General features: G+C 47.5%; 1 long non-coding RNA gene across 1 annotated transcript; it reads right to left on the bottom strand.

The window, feature by feature from the left end:
- Nucleotides 1-382: 382 nt before the first annotated feature.
- LOC139080583 (uncharacterized) lies at nucleotides 383-15,490 on the bottom strand. Its single transcript, XR_011535193.1, has 2 exons — nucleotides 15,142-15,490; nucleotides 383-1,030 (listed from the first exon to the last, which is right to left on the bottom strand). It is a non-coding gene; the product is annotated as an uncharacterized lncRNA (long non-coding RNA).
- Between the last annotated feature and the right edge of the window lie 559 nt (nucleotides 15,491-16,049).

The raw sequence follows: 16,049 nt of genomic DNA on the forward strand, positions 1-16,049 counted from the left end.
CTCCCACCTGCACCTGCCCACGTGCTCCTAAAAGTGCTGTGAGGCATACACCTTCACACGAAGTAACATGTGTTCTTGTGCATTCTTTCTACCAACATCCATCCCACATTTATACTCTACATCTTTTTGGAATCATCCAAATTTTAAAACTAAAGTGAAACGAAATTGATTTTGAAAACTTTTTGAGAATTTCAGCACTCACCCCATGATAACTAGATCCCCTCACCCACTGGTGTCAAGGCCTAAAGCCCGGGAATTCCTCTCCCAGGAGGGCCGTGATGGACCCTGGCCCACTGTTCCAGCATCCTTAGCCTGATTGGCAGAGGCCTGAGAGGTGCAGTGTCTTGGTCGGCTTGGGCTGCCGTCACACAGTACCACAGACTGGGGGCCTTCAACAACGGAAGTTTATTTTCTCACAGTTCTGGAGGCTGGAAGTCCTCGATCAAGGTGCCAACATGGTTGGGTTCTAGTGAGGATACTCCTCCTGGGTTGCAGACAGCTGCCTTCTCCCTGCGTCCTCACGTGGCAGGGCAAGAAAAAGAGGGCACGCTCTCTGGTGTCTCTTCTTATAAGGACACTAATCCCATTGTAAGAGCTCTACCCTTGTGACCTAGTCAAACCCTAATCACCTCCCAAAGGCCTCACCTCCAAATACCCTCACACTGGGGGTTGAGGCTTCAATATGTGAATTTTGGGGAGACACAATTCCATCCATGGCATACAGGTTTTGTGTGTTTTAATGTTTCTCCTGTGTTAGTGGCAGAAGTATGAGCCACTGTGCCAGAGCCCCTGTGGTGGGCACGTCCCTGAAAGAGGTGTCTGTGTGCAACGTCAACTGACTTCTCACCCCCAACCACACGTGGCCTCGCTGGGTCCTTGCTGGGTCCTCGCCGTGTTCAGATGAGGAAACTGAGGTTCACTGGAATTAAGGGTCTGAAGTTCCTTCTGAAGTAGAGCAGAGGTGCCACGAGAACTCCTGTTGGCTCGTCTAGTCCCTTTTACCAGGCATTGTGCTTCTGCAGCCTTCTCTCTAAATGGGAGGCCAAGATAAGAACAGAAAAAAAGTGGAAACAATGAAGAAGTCACTAAGGATAGCCACACAGACAACTTCGTTGTTTCCTGGCTTGTGGGACGAGAGTGCTGGTGGCACAGTTGGCACAGGGTCATTTGCTAGAAAAAGACCTCACTCCCCCTTCCTTCGTGTGCTCAGACTAGAGTTGCTTCCCTCCTGAGGGCCTGGAACATAGCTGCCAAGGTCAGTGACAGGAAGGCCCAGGAGAGCAGGCGACTGTCCTCAGCTCACCACTGGACCCTGGGCACATCGGCACCCCCTCACCCGGGCTCCAAGATGCCCTTGGAGCCTCTTCTCCCTCCCGCTGGCCAGAAGACGTGGCTGCCCCTTGAGGTTGTTACTTGTGGCACTTTAGCGACTGGCTCCCCATGGGGTCTCCTCTTAAAGAATCTTGGCAAAAGCTGTAGCCTCTGGTTTCTGATTTTAGAAACAGCAAAAACAACACGAAAGGACAACGCTTCTCTAATTCTGGGCCACCTGATAAATATTAGCTACCATCGCAGTTGCAAATTGGGGGTCTTTTCACTGCCCAGGTAGGCGCCGGCACTCAGTGTCACAGCCCTTCTCTGCCAACAGCAGCTTCCCCTGCACCGTGTCCCCTCTGCCAACCCTGCCTAGGGTCCCTGAACCTCGTGGTCCAAATCAGAATATATATATGATATATATGTGTGTGTATATGTGTATATATATAAATAGATACACTGTATATGTGCACATATGTCTATATGGGTTGATGGATGCATTGTATATGATGCATACACACATACGTGCCTATGTGCACATGTATACACGTGTACACATATGTACGTGTGTACCCATCTTTATTGCTGTTTGCAGTGCGCCCCAGCACTGTGCTGAACGCTTTGCTTTCCTAGCTCTCAGGCCAGCTCTGTGGAACAGGGTGGGCCATTCTACAGATGAAGAGACTGAGGGTGGGAGACCTCATTGGCTTGAGCAGCGGAGTGGGGGCTGAATCCGGGGCTTGCTCTCTCAGAGGGCTGGGCTCTATTGGCCTTCCTCGGTCCCGGTGGCCCATGGGGTGAAACCGGCCCTCCAGACTCCCGGGCCAGCACTGGCTTGAATTCCCTTTGGAATAAACCAATATGGCTGAGCTCTTGCTCCTTTCTCAGAATTGAACTTTTTTCCTTCCTATTCTCTAATGTTATCAAAACAACAGAAAACATGGTTTCTGGTGAACAGAGCTTAATTTCACATAATATATAACCCCCCCCCCACACATCCCTCAGGAATCCATTAAGTTTAGCTGAGTGCGGGCTGGAGACCACGTGTGAGGAAGGGCCTGAGCCACCACCGGCCGGGTTCATCCACAGTTCACGTGGCAGAATGGAGTGAGTCACTCGTCAGTGGCACGGCCAGGGCTGGATTACCCTGCGGCTTCCTTCCTTAAATGGACAGAGATTCCAACTGCTGCGTGAATAACAAAGACCATAATGTCCCGCTGGCCAGTGGAGACCAGGCTGGAGGAGAAGGAACCGCAACAGCTGTTTTTTTCCAGAGTGCTGAAGGCTGCAGTCCTGGCCCTCAGCTGTCACCGGCAAACCTGGTGGGTTACATGGAGAGCACAGATGGCCCAGGGCCACCGGTCCCCCCCGAAAAGCCGCAAGCAGCATCCATGTCCTGTGGACAGGTCTCCCCAGCGCGCTCAGCGGTCCGCTCCCCGCCCAGGGAATGCGGCTCTCATATTTGAAGCGAAACAGCATTGGTTGGCAGTGCTGTGGGCACAGGACAGCAAACCTCATCTTCTCAAACCTCTACTCTCAATGGCTTCTTTACTCCTCACTGTCTCTTCTTGGACTTTCGTTCTTAGCTCTCTGTCTGTGGCTGTCTTTTGGAGTACTGGCTAAGTGTTAGATAATTATTAAATGTTGAATGCATCGAATAGGCCTCATGCAATGTGCTTCCTTGTTAATTAAGCACAGCAGAGGGATATGAGAGATCATCTCTAACCTGCGTCTGGTTCTTGTCTGCATGAAGTGTGAGTCTATGAAAAACTAAGCTTAATATTCACTATAATCACCTATAGAAATCCATCTTCTTTTTTTCTTTTTTTTTGGTAAGGAAGATTGGCCCTGAGCTAACACCCTGTGCCAGTTTTCCTCTGTTTTGTATGTGGGATGCCACCACAGCATGGCTTGATGAGTGGTGTGTAGGTCCGCACCCGGGATACAAACCCATGAACCCTGGGCTCCCAAAGTGGAGTGCACGAACTTAACCACTACACCACCAGGCCAGCCCCCCATCATTCTTTTTTATGAAAAGGAGAAAAGAATCAATGGGAGAGCAGAAAGAGCATTGTAAGGGGATTGGGATCAGTCCTCAGAGTAGAGATTAAGAACATGTGTTCTGGAGCCAGTGCCCAGGACTTCCTGTGCCAGCTCTGTCACTTTCTTGTGGGACACTGGGCAAATCCCTTAAGCAATCTATACCTCAGCTTTGTCATCTCTGAAATGAGAGCAGTAATACTGAGCCTCCCGGGCTACTGTGAGGTTTAAATGAGGAAACAGGGATGCCCTGTAGGTAGTAAGAGCTCAGGAAATGGGAGTTCCATTGGCCCCTCTTTTTTCCTCTAAAGTGTTGATATTTTCCAACGCTGGTGCAAACATCACTTGGATACACTTTGGCAGATAATTTAAGGCAAGTTGGCTGTCCAGAGGAATGTGCTGCAACCCTGAGGCCTCTCCATATTAACAGGCCTGATTGTGTCAAAGCTGATGGGGCCTTTGGTTCCTGGCCAGAATGCAGAGGCATGAGGACCTCTTTCATGCTTGTGAATGGCTGGGCTTGCTGGGCTTCTGTGATGAGCTTCTTTGTCCATATTCAATGGGGTCAGTGTCCAGACTCTAGAATGGGAACGGGGTCAATGTCCCCTCCCTAGAAACACCACACTCACGTCTTCGCCCTGTAAAGAGGCTGCTTTGTTGTTGTTGTTTTAGCTAAACTTTCTCCACAGTGTGTGCTAAAATTCTGGGGCCCTGATCACGTGTTTCTGAAAGGAGCCCTAATGTCTTTGGTTAAATGCCAAAGAAACAACTCTTGGGGAGGGAGAGGCCTCTCTTCTGACACACCCAAAGCCGTGCAGAGCACAGGGACGCTGAGCACTGGGCTTTCTGCGGACGGGAAGAACCCCAGGGTCTCTCCTGCAGCGAAGAGAGCAAGCACAGTGCCTGCCGCTCTGTGGGCCAGCTCCACCTCCCTGCTCTTTGTCTGCCTGCCCTGCAAGGCGCTCCTGCCCTCTGGCTCAGCTGCTGGTCCAGGATCAACAAACATGTTGACTTATAGTAAGTCCTGTTGGCTCCCCAGTTCTCTGCTCCCGCCCAGTGTTGAGAGCTATTACATGGAATTAAAATGTGGCTGAGAACCCAATGAAGCTATTGTGGTTTGAACCTAGCAAGCATGACCCGACACTCCACAAGGCTTGTTGGGTTTCACTGGCTAAAACTGTCCAATATGCTCATAGTTATTTCTTGACACAGATTTCCCCCTCTAAGATGGCCTCACAAATATGGATTGTGAGCATTATGATCTCATTTTGAGGATGAACTAGAGAAATAAAGAAAGAATGATCTGGAAGAAAACAAACCAAAATGTCAACAGAAGTTACATCTCCACTGTGGGATTATAGTTCATTTTCTTTCTTCCTCCCTTCTTTCTTTTCTTCCTTCCTCCCTCCCTCCCTCCCTTCTTTCCTTCCTTCCTTCCTTCCTTCCTTTCTTTCCTTCTTGCTTTTGTTTAGCTATATTTTGTAAATTTTCCTTAATGGTCAGATTTCATTCATGTAATTAAAAAAAGATAAAAATTTACATTTTAAAGTAAAGATTACTAAAACAATAGCATGTAAATACATCATTCTTTCCTCCAGGACAAGCCAATCGCTGACAGTTTTCCCTTTTTTCAGGTATAAATCATTATTTGCTCTGTGTGAGTTGGTGAGTGCTATTTACAAGGCTATTTTAAACTAACAAGCTTGTGTTGGAAGGTTATGATAGACTGAGAGGGAATGACAGGGTCCGAGCTGGGCAGTGTCTTGGACGCAGGGCCTGTTTTGATGGAGAAGAGAAGAAATGACTAAGTGCCTCTTTGGCTGAGAGAAGCGAGATCAAGCCTCTTCAGGTTTAGAATGCATTCAAGTAATTACCTTTTCACATGGCAATTAACAATCCCACACCCCCTAAAGAGGCCAAGCATGGATCACATAGTCCCAAGACTATTTGGTGAAGGAAGGAGTGTGGCTTGATTACAACTCTTAGTGCTTGCAAGTGTGTGTGCTGAGGTGTTCCTTGGTGAGGGGCTAACTCATTTTTCAGAACCTCAAGGCAGAATTTGTAACATAAAGGAAACATGTACGATGTCTTTCTGTGGAAGCTGAAGCTCTGGGCTGAGGTATTCGAAGATGCTGTAGGGACGCGCAGAGGTGCTGTATGACCTGCACTGAAGCCCGGAGAAGGTAGAGGGCGCTGTGGTTGGAGTTCCCACTTGTTCCCCCATCCACTCTCAGGACGGTGTCCGCTCTTTCAGCTCCACTGCTTTCTCTCTGGGACTTGCTGATCCAGTGTTGCATTGAGTGTTTTCGCTCTGCCTCCCCTATGCCCCAGAGAGGCGCAGATGCTCCAGTGCCCAGGGCCCATGTTCAGAAGCTCTGAGTATTGAGGCTGCTGCTGAATGGCTGGCAGAGGAAGCCGGACTGGGGGCAGCAGCGTCTGAGCCGTGGGATGCCAGGTCTCAGCAGAGCAGATAAGGCTTGATGGACCTCGGCTCTGGGCAGGACGGGGGAGAGCCCTCCGTTTTGGAAAGGCTTAGGAGGTGTTGGGGGAATCTGGCAAGGTTCAGGCCAGCTACAGAAAACCCATGCCTTTCCACCCACTTGGATTTGGTGAAGACTTCATAGACGGAGGAGCCCGTGCCAGGATTATAACTAAATAGTCTTCCAGAATATCCTGGGGCTGACCTGAGGGAAAACTGCCGGAGAATTCCTCTCAGGGTGGCAGGGACGGAGCTTCTGATGTTTTCACAGGAAATGATCTATTTCCTTTGTGTGGAAAACACACATGCAATCACATCACTGCTATTGTTATAAACGGTCTTATGCACAGAGCCAATGGGGCGGCTTGGGATCTGTGCATCCAGAAGAATCATGAGCGCTGTCCCCGTGTGCTAAGGCAGCTTTTAAAAAGAGAGCATTTAGTATCAGGCACTCTTCACCCCATGAATAAGATCAAACCTAAGGTTAGTTCCAATATGTGACCTGATATGGCACACTGGGAAAACTGTGCTTTATATAATAGGAGATTCCATCGAAATTTTTTGATAAATTGTTCTGTGGTGGTGGTAGTCATGTAAATCCTATTTTCTTGTTGACCGACATGGGAAGTTCATGGACTGCCAAAATTAAAAAATGTCTTAATTTGGAATATTATAAATTCAGAATTTGTGATAACTCAAATGTGATCTGTGAAAGTTTATCTTTGTCTACTCAGCTAGCTGTTTCTTCATTTGTTGTTCATGCCCTCAAGTGGGTCCCGACCCCCAGCGCCCTGTGCACAGTAGAGCGGAGCCCTGCCCCAGCTTCCGGCGCACTGTCAGATGGGGCCCCGCTACTGGCCACAGGGTTTTCAGGGCCAATTTCTTCAGAAGTGGGTGGCCAGGTCCTTCTTCTCTGTCTTAGTCTGGAAGCTCCTCTGAAACCTGTCCTCCATGGGTGACCCTGCTAGAATTTAAGATACCGATGGCATAGTTTTCAGCATCACAGCAACATGCAGCCCCACAGTAGGACAGCTGACGCACACGGCTGATCTGGTTCCCTGACCAGGAAACGAACCTGGGCCGCCGCCATGAGAGCGCTGAATCTTAACCACTAGACAACCAGGGCTGTCTGTCTCTTCGTTGAGAGGGCTAATTAATAGAACAAAGAAACCCTGATGAACAATGTTTGAAATCATTGATGGAAGAAACTATTTCCAAGCACTCTCAAATATTTTAGAAAAACTAATGACAGAAAAATTACTATTGTCCTAAATAAACAAACATGGATTGAAACCCCTGCTGATTCCTATGGGAAGGGTGGGTGAGGACATAAAGAGAAAGAAGACAGTCTCTGCTCTCAGCACGTAAACCCAATAAATTGGATACAAGACAGAATGTTTGAAATACATCCCTTTCTCCCCCAGCCTTTTGAAAAGGAGGTGGCACATTGCCTGCTGTCTGTCCTGCACCTCCATTCAAACCTCGAACCGATGAAGCCCTATTTCTGATCCTGCCAGTCAACCGAAATATTTAGCTTTCACAAATCAATGGGCAATCAACAGCCTCTCTTCAGTTTTCTTCTTGCTTAAACTTTTAGCGGCATTCAATGCTATTGACTGTTTTCAACTTCTCGTTACACTATCATCCCTGTCTTCTTCTTTCTGGTTTCCATCCCACCCCTGTGAATACTCCTTTTGAGTCTCTTACTAGCTTTTCTGCCAATCTTATAGTGCAGTTGTTTTCCTAGGGTTCCATTCTCATATGTTCCTTTTCTTATTCTGGATAGCTTCTCTGAACAAGCTCATGAGCTCTGGTCACTTCAACCACAAATTGTATCTGCTGTGACTCAGAAATCTGCCCGTAACACTGACCTTCTCATAGATAAGAGTCAGCCACCTAAAGCTTCTGTGCACTAAGTGACACAGCGGGAGGAAGCTTGTTATGATGGCAGTGTGAGGCTGGACTGGATGGGGGTACAAGAGAGAAGGGATGTGGGCCAGGGGACTTTTGTGTGTAGGTGAGAAGTTACAAGATGCTTTATACATCTTGATCTATTGTGTCATTGACTTCCATCACATCTGTTGCCACAGTATCTTGAGTCACCTGTTTATGTGCCTGCCTCCTCTACCAGGCTGTGAGCTCTCTGGGGGGAAGGACTATGACTCTCATCTTTGTATCTTTAGTCCATAATAAACATTGTAGTATGATTACTTGTGCCGATAGGGCAGCAGTGGGATTATAAATGAGAGGCTGGGGAAGATGTTTTAGATGTTGGTGGGATTTGTTGACCAGTTGAATGTGGAGCCTGAGGAGGTAGGAGGAGTTGAGGAGGACTCTGAGCATCAGGTTGAAGAGACTGGCGATGGTGAGATGATTAACTGAGATCAGGCACATAGAAAGAAGAGGGCAGTGGAGCCAATGTGTTGGGTTTAGGATGCATAGAGATTGAAGCCCAGTGGAATTTGGATGTGGAAATGTTCGGGAAGCAGATGGAAGCACAAAACTGTACTGATATGCTGTGAGTTGTTCCATGAAACTAAAAGCATTGAAACTGGGAATGTAAAAAATTATATTACCAATTGAATTATGGCTTCTCTAGCGTTAGGAAGGTCTTTAAAAATCATGTAGTCCAGTCACCTACCAAATGCTTGAATCCTCTCTAGAACTTTCCCACTGAACTTCCTGAGCTTTGGTCTCAGTTGTCAAGCTTTCTCAGCATATACAGCATTTTTACTTTTTGATTCATCTTCAAAGACTGTGGTTTCTTTTATTCCCAGTTTTAAGCTCCTCTGGCATTTTTATCATAACAGATTTCTATCAGTCAGCTGTTTAGAAAAATCTTTTATTGAACATGCATTTACCTGCCTTGAGTGCCCATCATTTTACTATTGGACGATATGAAAATAGGGTTTTTTAAGACCCTGTAAGAGGAACTTTGGGTTAATTAGGAAACAAAAGGTAAGAACTAACTTAGCTCACAGCAGCTACCTCTTTTTAACGTCAAGGTTTCTACTACCTTTGGATTTTCTAACTCTCAGGGAAGTGGGACGCAGACTACCTGAGAGCAGATGTTGGCTGCACGATCCGCCAGCTGAGACACATCGGGCAGCTTACTTAACTGCTCAGAGCTCTGGCTTCAGTGAACAGAGATGCTGACGGTATTAATCTCATAGTGTCATGTAATGAATATTAGCTCTTATTATTACTATCTCAAGCACACCAATCCACACAAAGAACAATCACCACTAGGGGAAATGTCAAGAGCATGAGGAAAGATGGCAGAAGCAGTCCTCACCTCATCTAATGACAAAGAAAGGAAATGACTACAGTCAGTGGGGTCTGAATGTAACGGAGAGGAAGCTTCAGCACTGAGCCAAGAGTCACTCAGCTCACGGTTTTCCGAGGGGGAGAATTACGGGAAGACGCAGCTTCCGGCATTTACATTTAGAAGTGAGAATGTTTTCATCATCACTGTGAAGTTTATTTTAAATAGTTTGGCTAATTAGGTGATGATTAAATTACACCGCTCCCATATGCTTGTGCTGTCTTCCGTGCAGAATGTATCTGCCTGGAAAGTGGTAGATGAGTTATGTGTTCAAATATATTGAATGGTAAATTATTTTATAAAGCTAATAATAATAATAACAGCTAATATGTTTGAACCCTTACTATGTGCTTCATATAATTATCTCATTTACTCCTATGAAGTTAGTGCTATTATTATTTCCAATTAACTCTTGAAGAAACTGAAGTCTGGAGAGCAATGAATCCTTGGTATCATCAAGATCTCTCTGTCATTTTTTTGTTTGCATATTTGCGTTTTTGTTATTGGGAATTCTTAGAACAGAAAGCACCTGCAGGAGAAATGGTAGAAGTGACTAACGGCTAAGCTGAGGGTAGGAACCATGGAGATGGTGTGGTGGCTCTCAGCGTATGATGGGCAGAGAGAGGAGAGGAGGAGGAAGAATGAGGAAGACTGGGCTGAAGCCACCTGTGAAAGCAACTGCAGAGAGCCCTTGGGCAGAGCAATTATGAGGAAGCCTGAATGATGCTGGCCTTCTCTTCCCCAAAGACAATACTAGCCCATTACAAACTGCCCCAGTCAACCTGTGCAGCCTCATCTCTTATTTCCCCCTCTCAAGCCCTACTTTCCCAATGCGGTAAACTACTTTTTGTCACCAAAACATACTCTTTCTTTTCACACGTCTCTGTTTTCACACATGGTATACCCTTTATCTGAAATGCCCTTCTTCACAGCCCCAGCTGGTAAATTTAATAATGCTACTACTTATTTTGTGCCTATTCCCTTGCCAAACATTTAACATAGATTATCGCTAATTCTTATACAGTTCTGCAAGGTAGGCATCATTATTTCCGTTTTGCAGGTAGAGAAACAGAGGCCCACTAAGGCTAAATAATTGACCCAAATCTACACAATTGGATCCAGGGCTAGAATGTAGGTCTGTCTGACTTTAAAATGTGTCCTTTTCTCCTTTTCCCATTGCTTTAGAAATGCCCAGTCACCCTTCAAGATGCAGCCCTAATACTATTTCCTCTGTGAAACCTTAAAAGAATTCCTGAGATAATTTCATATTCCCCTGTCGTCTTGTAGTACTTTGTACGCACCTACAGAAACAGTGCGTATTAAGGTTGTGTTCTAATTATACGTCTGTATGGCTGTCTCGCTCCACCAATACAGGGTTCATAAAGAGAGGAAGGGGGCCTATCTTTATACATCTTTATAATAATATATTCCCTCCCCTCCATCTTCCAACCACGCCTCCCACATTGCTTGTCATATCATATGCCCTTACCAAATTCTTGTTGAATTAATGAATAAATTAATTAATGCTAAGGAGTTCATTTGTGAAGCTGTGAACTTCCTCCTCTTTGCCAGATTATTGATTCTGCCTCTAAGTATGTTCCCTGTCTGCATCCCACACTAGTGCGATGAACGTTACCCAGATGGCTAGCCACAGAGGCGTCCATCCTTGGAACCCAAAGCTTGCTTCCCAAGCCAGTGTGCTGGAAATAACTGGAGACCATACCAGGTCCTTGAGCACCTTCCCTGCGGCCCCGGCAACAACAACAGCACCAAATCTAAGGACTATCTGAAGCTCTGGATTAACCTCTCAGGATCTGACTGGCAGCAGAAGTCCTTGGCTTTTCCACTCCAAACCTGTCTTATAGCATTTGCTGAGTCACCTCATGTCGACATCATCCAGCACAGACATGTGTTAAGTGCAGTGGCTGCTCTGACTGATGGTTTTCCAAATGCACGCTGGAGCCAAGCATCCAAGCTCCAGCACTAATCTGAAGTTTATGCTTTTTGTGTGTGTGTGTGTGAGGAAGATTGGCCCTGAGCTAACATCTGTGCCAATCTTCCTCTATTTTATGTGGGCTGCCACCACAATATGGCTTGAGGAGCAGTGCTAGGTGCGCGCCTAGGATTTGAACCTGCAAACCCCTGGCCGCTGAAATGGAGTGCACAAACTTAACCACTACACCACCAGGCCAGTCCCTTGAGGTTTGTTTTAATATAAGCAGGATCACTTAACCTCTCAGAGGTTCACCTACATTTCCCGTCTGTCATTTCCTGGCCTCTCTGTTAGTTTTTGACCTACCTTCTTTTAGATTCCATTCACCTCTCTTCCTTCAAAACACAATGTGGCTTGTTTCCAGAACACTTGTCTAGAAATGAGATGATCATATAATGAGCTGAGCCAACATCCATCATTGAAAGGATTAGCACCCCTTCCCCAGTGACTGACCAAAGCTGAGCTGCCACCCAGGTGCTGATAGTGACACGTCTATACAATCAAAACGGTGCCACACAGGCACCCTGGGTCCTGAAGAGGTATTTGCACCAAGCTTTTGGCTATAATATGCGATGGCATTTAGGCATTTAGCCTTGATTCTCGGAGTTGTTCTACCAGGAGCATAGACACCTTGCTAGAGTGACCATCTATCTTGGCTTACGCCAGTTGTCCCAGTGTCACACTGTCCAGGTTTCCATTTTTCACAGACAGAAGTGTCCAGGTTTGGAAGACATAAGTTTCCCCACTCCTTGCTGTCTCTTCATCCAGTCCCAGTCCACTAACAGGACACAAATTCAGCTGTGCATTAACTGTAGCCAGGGAGAGTATGGTGCTGTGCCTCTGGGCATGGCGAGAAACCCAGCTGACACAGGGCAGGCGGCTCAGCAGACGTGTGCACACAAACGGGGGTCTTGACAAGTCAAGCAGACCTGGGCCCAGCACAGGCAGGCTGGGCTGCCATTGGGGAAGGTAGGGAGCAGAGGCCCCTACAGGTGGCCCCTGTCACCTGGCAGGGCAGCCTCACCACGGAGGCACTTCCTCCGAGCCTTCAGGAGACTGGGCATTTTTTTCTGGCTAAACACATTATGCAAATACTTATGGAAGAGCCATTAACTGATTAACAGATTAGTACAAATTGGCTCGTATGTTTAAGTGATTAATACCTATTGTGAACTAGCAGAACCCAAAGAGAATAGAGTCTGTTGAAATAAGACTAAACATTGTGCCTATGCCATTACAAGGTTTTCAGGTAGATGTGTGGCATCTCATTTGGATGTGATTTCTTCTGTTATTTTCTCACAGAGAAAGAAGAAATGATGAAGAGTTGGTGCTAACCAATCTTTAGTAAACCTAGATGCATTGTACACACCATTGAATTAATGCTCCCAGAAGCCCCATGAGGAAATGGCTGTCATCCTCAATTTACAGTGAGGTGATGGGGCTTGGAGGGACCAAGCAAATTGTCCAAGATGGCAGAACCAGGACTCACAGCAAGGATAGACCCAAATCCAGTCGCCTTTCCATGGGACCACTGGTGATCAGAAATTTAAAGGAAAAGGATGGCTTGTTCTTGTTTTTTTTTTTTTTTTAAGATATGAGCTTTTCTTTCTTTTTTTTGGTGAGGAAAATTGGCCCTGAGCTAACATCTCTTGCCAATCTTCCTCTTTTTTTTTCCCTCCCTGAAATCCAAGTCCATAGTTGTATATCCTAGCTGTAAGTCCTTCTAGTTCTTCTGTGTAGGACGCCGCCACAGCATGGCTTGATGAGTGGTGTGTAGGTCTGTGCTCAGGATCTGAACCGGCGAACCCCAGGCCACTCAAGCGGAGCACATGAACTTAAGCGCTCAGCGATGGGGCCGGCCCTGGGCGGCTTGTTCTTGAATGAGTTATAAGAGTTTGTGATGATTATGAAAATGCAGAGGAGAATGTGAGGTTGGTGACGGGGGTGACCACCTCAAATCCTGTGTGCTGGGCTCCCTGCCAAGCTTTGCATGTTTATTATTTTATTTCATCCTCACAAAACGCCCGTGTAGTAGGTGTCATGAACCTCCTTTTGCAAATGAGGAAGTCAAGACAATAACTGAGTGGTTGTGCCAGAATTCAAGATCAGCTCTTTCTGCCGGCAAAGCCTGTGTTCCTGGCCCCTGGTACGCTGGAGCGGGACCCAAGAACAGACGAAGGCTCCCAACTCGAGCCCAATGCCAAGAGGCCTTGAAGGACAAACTCTGGAACAGAGCTGGTGCTGGACTTGTTCTCCATCAGGATTTCGACTCAGAAAGAAAAATCCTGAGTAATATGATACTAAAAAAGAGTCTAGCATTAAATTCAGTCCTTAATCAAATATTAGCCAGAAAAGTATAGAATTGCATCTAGAAATAAGTATTTTCTTAAATTCTATTCTATCATTTTTGTCAATAAAGATTGGCGGTCACGTTTAGCTAACTTAATTGATTACCATTGAGATAAAGAGAGATAACAGACCCGGTCAAGGCCTATGACAGGAAGAGATTGAATATCCGATGGGCGGGACGAGGCCTTGGGTGCTTATGGGCTGGGACCCACCAGAAGAGATCCAAGCTGAGGCTGGAGTGCTGAAATACAATTCGTCTTTCTTTCTGAAATTGCCTAGGGATGGGCCAAAACAAAATCCAGAGTATTCTACTTGGGAAAAGCAAATGCATGAATACAAAATGGAATAGTGTTAATTTTGCATCTGTGACCTAGACAACAGCTCAGCCAGCAGCACAGCAGCCTTAGCAAAGTCCTGAGGCCGGGCGGTTTTCTGTCCGTTTTCCCTAGTGCGATTTTCAGTACCCCTTCACTGAGATTCCGGGCATCAGGACTGCTTCTGGAGACCCCAAAAGCCTCCCTGTGGAGAGCTCTGGCTCAGGCTTCTCCCCCTCATCGGACCCCGAACCTCTGCTGTGGGACAGATTTCAAGTTAACTCATCAGATGAACAAATCCATGCGTGTACTTGGCAAGTTGCTGTTAAACATTAAAACAGGAGTTGCTTCGCCGAGAGGTGTGCTCTGATGCCAAGCTTTTACAGACGAGGGCAGGCTGCTCAGGAGCGGTTTAGGGTGCTGCCCTGTGTAGGCCTGGGCGGGTCCTCAGTGAGGGAGGGACTGTGGAGCCAGACCTGGACCCGGGAGCAGGGGGGCTGCCACAGGACAGGCGGGGCAGGGGGGAGCTTGGCACAGCCAGCAGGTGGAAGATCAGGCACTGCCCGGACTCCCATGAGTGCCTAGCCTCTGACCTCAGACTAGTCACCTTCCTGATCCCAGCCTGCTTTGCCCCAATAATTTGTGCCAGGACTCCATTTGGAGAAATCCCTTCTGTTGGCCCCCACCCACAGCTTCTTGAAGCCAGGCTGTGTCTTGCCTCATGAGGAGCCGGACCGGGCTCACAGAGATGTTGATGAGTGCCACCAATGCCAGCGAGGAGGGGTCAGAACCCACCGGGCCACCGCCTTGTCATCCGAGCAGCCTGCCAGCCACGCATCTCCCTGCGGGGTTTCCCTCCCGTTCTAAATGTGCCGTCTCTGACTTCCGTGGATCCGTCTATAGTTTTAGATTCTACCACATATATTCTTGTAATCCACTCTTGAAATAAACCAATGTGTAAATAAACCAATAAAAAAAGTGCTCAGATTTTAGGACTATCACAAGCTATTCCCTGGCCATATTTAAAACCCCCATTGAATAAACATGACACTATTATGACAGATCATCTGCTGCCTGGGTCCTCAACACGATCTTTCCTGGACCTCCTCTTGCTAACATTTCATTAGAATAAGAGGCCATTGAGACGTCCACATGGTGCACATGCTTCCCCTGACACCCCCATCCATCCAGTAAGTATTTTCTACATGTGGTGCTTTAGGAAACCTCCACTGAAGGCCCCTGACAAACGCGAGTGCTCTGAGCACCACACCTGCATTCAAGCTTCAGGTTTTTCAATATTTGCAAATAAGGTTGAAAGATTGCTTACCCCAAGGGATGAGCCATCAATTCTGTGGAAAACTAGGGCACAACAGCATAGGGGACCTGGTCCCCGGGTCCCCGAAGCAGGAGAGCAGGTAAATCAGAGCCCGGTTTATGCCCAGTGTTGGCCACGCTATCCCTGTCACTGGGGTTGGGAGGCAGCTGAAGCCAGGTGGGCGAGGAGCAGAGCGGCTGCGATCTCTCTGAGGTAGCCAGATGGCAGGGAGCTGCCTGCTGGGCACAGGGATGGCCAGCCTAGACATGGGCACTTTTTGCTGGAATTTGCTCTCTGTTATCAGGGCGCCAGGTGACACGGGTCATCTTCCGCTTCAAGCCAAGTAACAGGACAACAGGAGAAATCCACCACCTGGCCAAGACACCTCGGCCGAGACACCTGAGCGAAGAGCCTCACATGGGCTGAGCTTCAAGTCCACGTTCGGAGAACAGAACTCTTTCTGGTCTGGTCCTAAAGGCTCCTCCTGTTTAGCTCTGTGCAGGAGCCTGGCCGCCTGCTGCCCTTTGAGGGCTGAACTTTAAGTTCATTGACCAGCCGAAGCTCCCAGCTGACCCCGAGGGGCCCCGCTGCTGCGCTGCAGCCCGTAACTCCGTCCCCGCCCCACGCCCCATTCGGCCCCTCTCCCCCACCATCTGTTTCCTTGTATGCTGCTCGTTGAAGGAATGTGAGTCGCAGTAGGTTTAGCAGGGGGTGAACAAAATGTCTTTACAAAGCAAGACAGTTTTCTATAAAAATTATAGCCTAGAAAAGAGAAGGTGGGTGCGGAGGCAGGCGTGAGTGGTGCTGTCCGACAGAGGCTGCAAGCTCTTCCAGCCGGGGATTCGGCTAGGCGAACCAGGATTTCAGTAAGATCTGCCTTACAGCTAAGCCGCCCTCCGGGATTAAAGACCACAGCCTTT

Source organism: Equus przewalskii, chromosome 31 (genome assembly GCF_037783145.1).
Source record: "Equus przewalskii isolate Varuska chromosome 31, EquPr2, whole genome shotgun sequence".
Classification (NCBI taxonomy): Eukaryota; Metazoa; Chordata; class Mammalia; order Perissodactyla; family Equidae; genus Equus; species Equus przewalskii.